The sequence below is a fragment of the Mesocricetus auratus genome, unplaced genomic scaffold (assembly GCF_017639785.1).
Source record: "Mesocricetus auratus isolate SY011 unplaced genomic scaffold, BCM_Maur_2.0 Super-Scaffold_100024, whole genome shotgun sequence".
Taxonomy (NCBI): Eukaryota; Metazoa; Chordata; class Mammalia; order Rodentia; family Cricetidae; genus Mesocricetus; species Mesocricetus auratus.
The window spans coordinates 24,467,383-24,475,537 of NW_024429205.1; the positions used below are offsets into that span (position 1 = coordinate 24,467,383).

Below are 8,155 nucleotides of genomic sequence, written 5' to 3' on the forward strand. Positions count from 1 at the left end.
CAAACCTAGAACCTTGCACATGATAGGTAAATGCTGTGCTGAGTAACCACACCCCTCGCCTATCAGGCATGTCCAGCCTACAAATCCATGAGCTACACAAAGCTAAGGATAGCTATGAATTCAGCTCACACCAAAAGCATAAACTTAAATACTCTGGAAATTTTTGTGAAATTGAATGTGAACTATAGATAATACTGTTGTGTTGAAACCTTGAAAAATGTGACGTACTTGTTTGGTGTCCATAATGTTGACCCTGACACTACACTTTGTGGAGTCAAGACTAGATTGTAAGATCTTACTAATTGCTGCATCAAGATATTCTAGGAATACTCCACTCAAAAATGATTTTACTTTATCAGTGCATAGGAAGCTTTTTCCTTGAGAGAAGCCGTTCCACCCGCCTGGTTCTAGAGCCGCATCAGTCCCAAATAAACACACAGGAGGCTATAATAATTATGAAGCTGTTGGCCTTGCTTGTTTCTTACTGGCTAGCTCTGACTTAAGTATTTACCCCATAATTGTTAATCTAAGTATGTCTCTTACCGGAGAGGTTTCCGGGCTTCCTACCCCAATGGCGGTTACATCTCGAACTCTCTTGTGTTTCTCCTTCCCAGAATCCTCCTGGACTCCTAGCCCCACCTATCTAGATTCCTATTGGCCAGACAGTCTTTATTGACAAATGCACAGGAATTCCCCCAACAGGTCTGTGTGAGGTTTGTTGGATCCCCTGGAACTGGAGTTGCTGATAGCTGGGAATTGCCATGTGGGTACTGGGAACTGAACTCCCGTCCTCTGAAGAACAGCCAGTGCTCCCAACTGCTAGGCATCTCTCCCACCCCAAAACAGTTGTTTTTTAAGGGTCTTAAATTCCATCCAACTCAATTGGCGGGAAGGGGTTGTAGCACAGGCCTTTAATCCCAGCAGGGGGGTAGAGGCAGGTGGATCTCTGAGTTCAAGGTCAGCTTGGTCTACAGAGTGAATTCTATGACAGCCAGACTGTTACACAGAGAAACCCAGGGTCACACATCTTCTGACGCCCAATGCTACCAGAGTAAAATGGCCCCACATCACATTCTAACCAGTTTTCCATATGCTTGGGAGCTACAACCTCACCCATGTGCATTGCGCATGCCTCTATTCCTTGTGCATCTTTTCCCAGCAGCAGCTTGTGCGTAGAAAGTGAAGGGAAGTCAACACCTGATGCAAATGACATCTCTCGATGTCCACAGTTTAAATTTGTATGGTGAGACGCGAGCTTACCTCTCCTTGTGCTGACACCGTGGAGTCATTCCTTCTTGCCTTGCTCCTTGGGGCTTCCATTCCTAGGTCAAATACACTGTGTTCCATTTGGTCTGAGTGCATGGGTCTCGTGGAGACTTGTGCCCTGGGGGCAGATGTGCTTGTGTTGTTGCTGAGCTAGCCTCAAGCAAAAGGTCACCTCATCAAAAGGAACACAAATGGACTTGGCTACCATTGTGATTAGTGTTACAAGATGGAGACAGCCACATGACATGGTACCATGTGGCAAGTAATTTAATGAAGATGGCATAAACCAAAATGGTATCCATAAAACTTCTGGTACACTGAACCTTCAGGATTGTCATGTTTCAGTTTTCACTTTCCTAGATGCCTAATGGGATCATGGAAATGGGAGGCTCTAATTATATGGCTGTTTCTGAGTATTAAAGGTCAATGCATTTTTATACCAGACCTTCATGTTAGGTTTTTGTTGTTGTTGTTGTTTTTTAATTGACAAGTTTTGCTTCATATGTTTACTGGTTTCTAGAGGAGACAAGAGTTAACCATGTATGTGTCTGTAGTACTAGCTAGGTGGCAGAGGGAGATGACACTTGGAACTGGCTAGCCTGGAAAATTTTTTGTGAATTTGCAGCATCCCAGAACCAAGTCTGAAAAAGCATAGACCCCAAGCAGGACCCAGGTGCTTTAAAAGCTGCTTTCAGGGCTGGAGAGATGGCTCAGAGGTTAAGAGCACTGCCTGTTCTTCCAGGGGTCCTGATTTCAAATCCCAGCAACCACATGGTGGCTTACAACCTTGTGTAATGAGATCTGGTGCCCTCTTCTGGCCTTCAGGCAGAACACTGTATATATAATAAATAAATCTTTTTAAAAAAAAAGCTGCTTCTAACAGGCAGCTACAACAGCTGGAGACAGAAATCACCAGGCCTGTGTGAAAGTCTGGAGCATGGGTCCCTCTGGGGTTTTTTTTTCTGTTTTTTTGTTTTTTTTGGTTTCACCAGACAGGGTTTCTCTGTATTGTTTTGGAGGCTGTCAGTCCAGCCTAGCCTGGAACTCACAGAGATCCGCCTGCCTCTGCCTCCCGAGTGCTGGGATTAAAGGTGTGCGCCACCACCGCCCGGCTCCCCTCTGGGTTTTAAGTGCCTGCTGTTTCTTCTTGGTGTCTCCAAGCCTCTTTTCTCACTGACACAGAGTGTTCCTTTGCTCCTTGTGCATGTGTGGTACCCAAGGAGTTCAGAAGAGGTTACCAGATCCCCTGGAACTGGGGTTCCAGATGGCTGTGAACACCAATGTCCTTGGACCATGCAGGTGGACAAATCAACCCAGAAGATGACTCCAATAAAACCAAAGTCAAAAAGGCTGGAGGAGCCAGAGGTTCCTCTTAAGTCCAAGAGACTGCTGATGTCTATCTAGATCCTTAGCTGGCCTGGATAGTACAAAATGGTTAACTTTGACTTGTGCCAACTGAATGGTCTTATACACCTAGCGGGAAAGCACAGCAATGAAAAAAAAAAACGTAAAAAAGTATTGGTTTGTTTAATGGTCCAAGAGATCACATTCCCCAAACACTGGACTTAAGTCTATATTTAGACAACTATTCTCAGTAGTGATCCTCGTCACCTTTTTTGATACAGGGTCTCACTATGTAGCCCTGGCTGGCCTAGAACCTGTTGAGATTTGCCAGCCTTTGCCTCCCAAGTACTAGGGTTAAAGGCTCAGCATGAATTTCTGCCTGATAGGTAAAATGATATCCAGAGATAATGCATAAGACTGTCACTGCAGTTACTGGGCATTGGTGGCACACGCCTTTAATTCCAGTACTGGGGAGGCAGACGCAGGCAGATCTCTGTGAGTTCAAGACCAGCCTGGTCTACCAAGCGAGTTCCAGGAAAGCCTCCAAAACAATACAGAGAAACCCTGTCTCGAAAAACCAAAAAAACAAAAAACTCTCACTGCCGCATCTGCCATCTCTGTGAGTTCAAGGCCAGACTGGTCTACAGAGCAAGTTCCAGGACAGCCTCCAAAACTACAGAGAAACCCTGTCTCGAAAAAAATCCAAAAAAAAAAAAAAAAAACCTCTCACTGCAGCATCTGCCTATAGGCTTACTATAGTTTTAACCAAAAGTGACTGGTTAGATGGTTAAATGAATCCCAGTGCTCGGGAGGTAGAGGCAGGTGGCTCTCTGTGAGTTTGAGGCCAACCTGGTCTTCAAAGAGGGTTCCAGGACAGTCTCCAAAACCTACAGAGAAACTCTGTTTCGAAAACAACAACAAAAAATATGTTTAAGAGCACTTGTTGCTCTTGTAAAAGACACAGTTCAATTCCCATGACATAGTGGTTTTGCAGGCAAAACACACAAAAGTAAAAGGAATAAATATTGTTTTAATATAAGATTAAATTATGGCTTGGTATCTCTCCTACTATCTGGAAGTTATGAGAGGTACCTCACACGAATCCTAGCCACTCCAAATACTTTTTTTTCTTTGATTTTTCGAGACAGGGTTTCTCTGTATTGTTTTTGAGGCTGTCCTGGGACTCGCTCTGTAGACCAGTCTGGCCTCGAACTCACAGAGATCCGCCTGCCTCTGCCCCCCACCCCAGTGCTGGGATTAAAGGCCTGTGCCACTAACGCCTTGCCCCATTCCAACTACTTTTAAAGGAGCTGTTGTAGACTAGTCTTGAAGGCCAAAGGATAAGGCTCACAGTGGATGGATGTACTATGAGCACATCCAGAACTTCTAATGGACTTGAATTTGGACATTTAAAAAATACCCTGTCATTTCTAGCCTCGTACTCGTAATGCTCCTGACTTTTCCTTTGCTCTTTCCTCACATCCCCTTCTAGGAAGCAGTTGAGGGCTTTTCTTTTTCTACACCTGTTACTCAAGTGATTCTAGGGTTACCTCTTGGAGAGTGGGGAGGAGACCTTGATGAAACCACAAGGTAAGATTTGGAGCTAAACAGTGTAGGGTTAAAAGATCCCAAAGAAAAGTAACCAGTTTCCTAAGAGATCAAAACTCAAACTCCTGGTCCCAGGAATAGAATTTCTGGCCTGAGTGAACCTCGCATTGCAGCTGGGCCAGGTCAAGCTCTAGATCAAGGAATCACTTTTAGGATGCCAAGACCTTAAACAAGGCTTAACCCACCACTTATAACAATAATTTACTGTTATTAGAAGCTTCAAAAGGCCAACATATGCTGCCTAAGTTGGAAAGAATGTATAATCATTGGTTTTGAGAGGTGGAGAGGATACAGCAAGCATGATGACCTGAGTTTGAATACCCAGCACCCATGTCAAAAGCCAGGGGTGATTATGCAGGGTCCCATAGCCACAGCACTGTGGAGGCCACAGACAGGAATGGCTTAAATTTGCTGGCTGCCAGCCTAGCTCCAGGTTAAAGAAGAGACCTCATGTAGCCATACCTTGCCTGAGAACCTGTAACAGTGTCCATGCCTTTTGTGTGTGGTTACAGGTGTGGTTATGACCAGCTAAAGGGGTAGTTGAGGGGGTGGTACTAGAGTCCCTTGGGTCACAGAGAGCATGGGAGAGGCAGTGTCTGCATCCTTGGAGCAGGGTCGCTGACAGTCACTCACTGTTACCTGTGTAAGTCCATTGTAACAAGAGTTTTCTGGCCCAGCAGGTCCCAAAGAAACACTATATTAGTATAGTGTTTATATTTTTGTTTTGTTTTTTGAGACAGGGTTACACTGTACTATTTTGTAGCCTGTCCTGGAGCTCGTTCTGTAGACCAGGCTGGCTTCAAAGGGCTTCTTATTCTTAACCCATAACTACTAATCTATGTATTTCCACGTGGTCTTGGCTTACCAGACCTGCAACTCCTTTGCCTGCTACAGACTGCTCAACATCTCCACCGAGAAGAGAATGGTTTCCTGTTTGTCTCTGCTTATGTTCTGATTCTGCCCAGCTATGTCACTTCCTGCCTGTCTGTACAGACCTCCAGACCTCTATGGTTATCTAGTGGCAGTCACTTCCCGGATCACATGAGGATTCCTCTCTGCCTGTACTTCCCAGAATCCTCCTTGTCTCCTAGTCCTACCTATCATCCTGCCTGGCCAATCAGTGTTTCATTCATCAACCAAAAAGACAAACATACACACAGAAGAACATGGCCCATCAGTTCATCCCAAATAAAACACCATTTATCATTTATACTGGGTCTGGTGAATTCATAATTTCCACACCTTCACCTTATCTCAAAGGAATGAGGCAGAAAAAGATAGAGCAGGACACCTGGTGTCCTCACATACTCAAGCAAGCAGACATGAGCACACATGTACACAAATGGTTACCTTTAGTATCATTTTTATGCCATCATTTCCACAGTTAAAAGTAATGCCTTAGCTGGATGTAGTGGCACAGGCTTGTACTCCAGCACTGGTAGAGGAAAGCAGATCAAGAATTGAAGGGCAGCCTCTGGATTTTAGCTAACAGGGTTTCTTTGAGTAGCCCTGGGATACACTGTAACTAGCTTTGTATGCCCTACTGGCCTCAAACTCGGGCTGCTTCTGCTCCCAAAGTGCTGGGATTAAAGGTATGTGACATCACTGCCCAACCAGCCAGTCTTTTTTTAAATAATTTATTTTTATTTTAGGTGCATTGGTGTTTTTGCTTGCAGATATGTCTTTTTTTTTTTTGTTTTTCGAGACAGGGTTTCTCTATTGTTTTGGAGGCTGTCCTGGAACTTTCTCTGTAGACCAGTCTGGCCTCGAACTCACAGAGATCCGCCTGCCTCTGCCTCCTGAGTGCTGTGCATATGTATCTTTATGAGGGTGTTGGATACACTGCAACTGGAGTTACAGACAGCTGTGAACTGCCATGTAGGTGTTGGGAATTGAACCCTGGTCCTCTGGAAGAGCAGCCAGTGCTCTTAACTGCTGAGTCACCTCTCCAGCACTCTAGTCAGTCTTAAAAGAAACAAATGTGTGTCCCACTGTGTTCAGCATACTTCTTTTTGCTACTGAAAAACCTTCCATACTAGTACACAGAATAAATTCACCTATCTTCTCAGAATTAAATTTGGCTTATAAATCATTCTATTTTTTTCTCCCTCAGAGCAATGACGCATCCGCTGTGCAGCCAGTGTCCAAGAATGTGCAGAGGGTGTCGGGGATTGCCAACACAGAGACTAGAAGGCTCCTCAAGAAGGCTCTCATTTATTGCTATTCTGGCTCGTTATTATATACCCTGACACCAGAGGTGGAGGTGGGTGGGTCTGAAGAGGTGGTTAGTCTTTAGAAAAGGTCAAGGGCAGGGCGGTTCCCTTGGGCCAGCCCTTTTCAGGAACTTATTGCCCCGGGCATTGTATTGTTTTTAGTAAACATGTTTTTAGTAAACATTGTCTTACAGCTGCCTGGTCCCAGGCTGATGGGGAAGTGGGTCTCTGGCCAAGGTCTGGTGTCCCCACAATTCCCCCTTTTTTATTTTCTAATGAGGTACTCCTATCTTAGGTCAAGTAGGGTCACCCTCCCTTGCCCGTCTTTGGGGGAACCTTGTGACCCCTGTCTTAGGTGGGAGGTTTCTTCCCCACAGGTTGCCCGTCATCGAAGAACCTCATCCTTAAATCATCTGTAACCAGACTTCACAGCTACGGGGATTGCCATGGGCTAATCTGAGAAATACTTGGTTACGGATCTCTTGCCTCTGGAACAAGGCACGTTTGAGCTCGGCATAAAGCCAGAATGCCTACCTCCACTGCCACCATTTCCAGGACCCCCATTGACATAGCGCCTCTCCATCACCGTACCCATCACCAGATCTGGGCCATAACATTCTACCAGCCTTCCTCTGTTACAAGGGTGACTTGCATGTGATTTACATTTACAATTTGATGTTCAAAACAATGATAAAGTTTACAATCGTTCTAAGATCTGCTTAGGAAGGCATTTAGAAAGTGCACTTGTGCCGGGCGTTGGTGGCGCACGCCTTTAATCCTAGCACTCGGGAGGCAGAGGCAGGCGGATCTCTATGAGTTCGAGGCCAGCCTGGTCTACAGAGCGAGTGCCAGGACAGCCTCCAAAGCCACAGAGAAACCCTGTCTCGAAAAAACCAAAAAAAAAAAAAAAAAAAAAAAAAAAAAGAAAGTGCACTTGCACAGATACATTAGGTACAATCATTGATGTTACACATGTAGCATTATAAAAAATGTTAACAAGAGGCTTGTTGCACTATCCACAGAGCACCAGTTTGTTCCTATGGTGATGCAGTTTGTTGATTTAACGTCACTAGCCTCAGCTGAATATGCGACTTGAGCCAAAAGGCTCCTTTTTGTCTCATTAGGACAAGTTGCATTTCTCCAGATAAATACACTGGCATAGGTGCGATTCCAGAAACAGCAACCACCAAGTCTGATATTTCAAGTGACCATGTCCTGTTCAAATACTGAAAAGAGGCTTTTGCCACTCATCACAGTCCATTCCAATGTCCAAATGTTTTTTTTTTTCCAGACAGGGTTTCTCTGTGGCTTTGGAGGCTGTCCTGGAACTCGCTCTGTAGACCAGGCTGGCCTCGAACTCACAGAGATCTGCCTGCCTCTGCCTCCCAAGTGCTGGGATTAAAGGCATGCGCCACCAACGCCCGTCTTCCAATGTCCAAATGTTTTAAATGGGTCCTTTCTTCCCCCAAAGGAAAAAACTGGCAAAATGAATTCTGTTGTTTCAAGGTGTGTCAAGAGCAGACAGTCTTTCTAGTTCTCTGTTGGTCCGAGAGGTTGATGCAGCAGGCCTGTTGAGAAACTGGAAATCTCGAACCGACTGTTTTCCTTCTTTCTCAGGCTATAGATTTGATGACATCAAGGGTCAGGAACTCCGATTTAGGAGATCTCACTCAAACTGGCTTAGGTAGGCTCCCATGGTCTCAGGTCCAGTTTTTCTCTGCTCC

General features: G+C 45.1%; 1 long non-coding RNA gene across 1 annotated transcript; it reads left to right on the plus strand.

The window, feature by feature from the left end:
- The first annotated feature begins 3,301 nt into the window (after positions 1-3,301).
- Positions 3,302-6,612, plus strand: LOC121133851. Its single transcript, XR_005870864.1, has 2 exons — positions 3,302-4,200; positions 6,332-6,612. It is a non-coding gene; the product is annotated as an uncharacterized LOC121133851 (long non-coding RNA).
- The last annotated feature ends 1,543 nt before the right edge of the window (positions 6,613-8,155 follow it).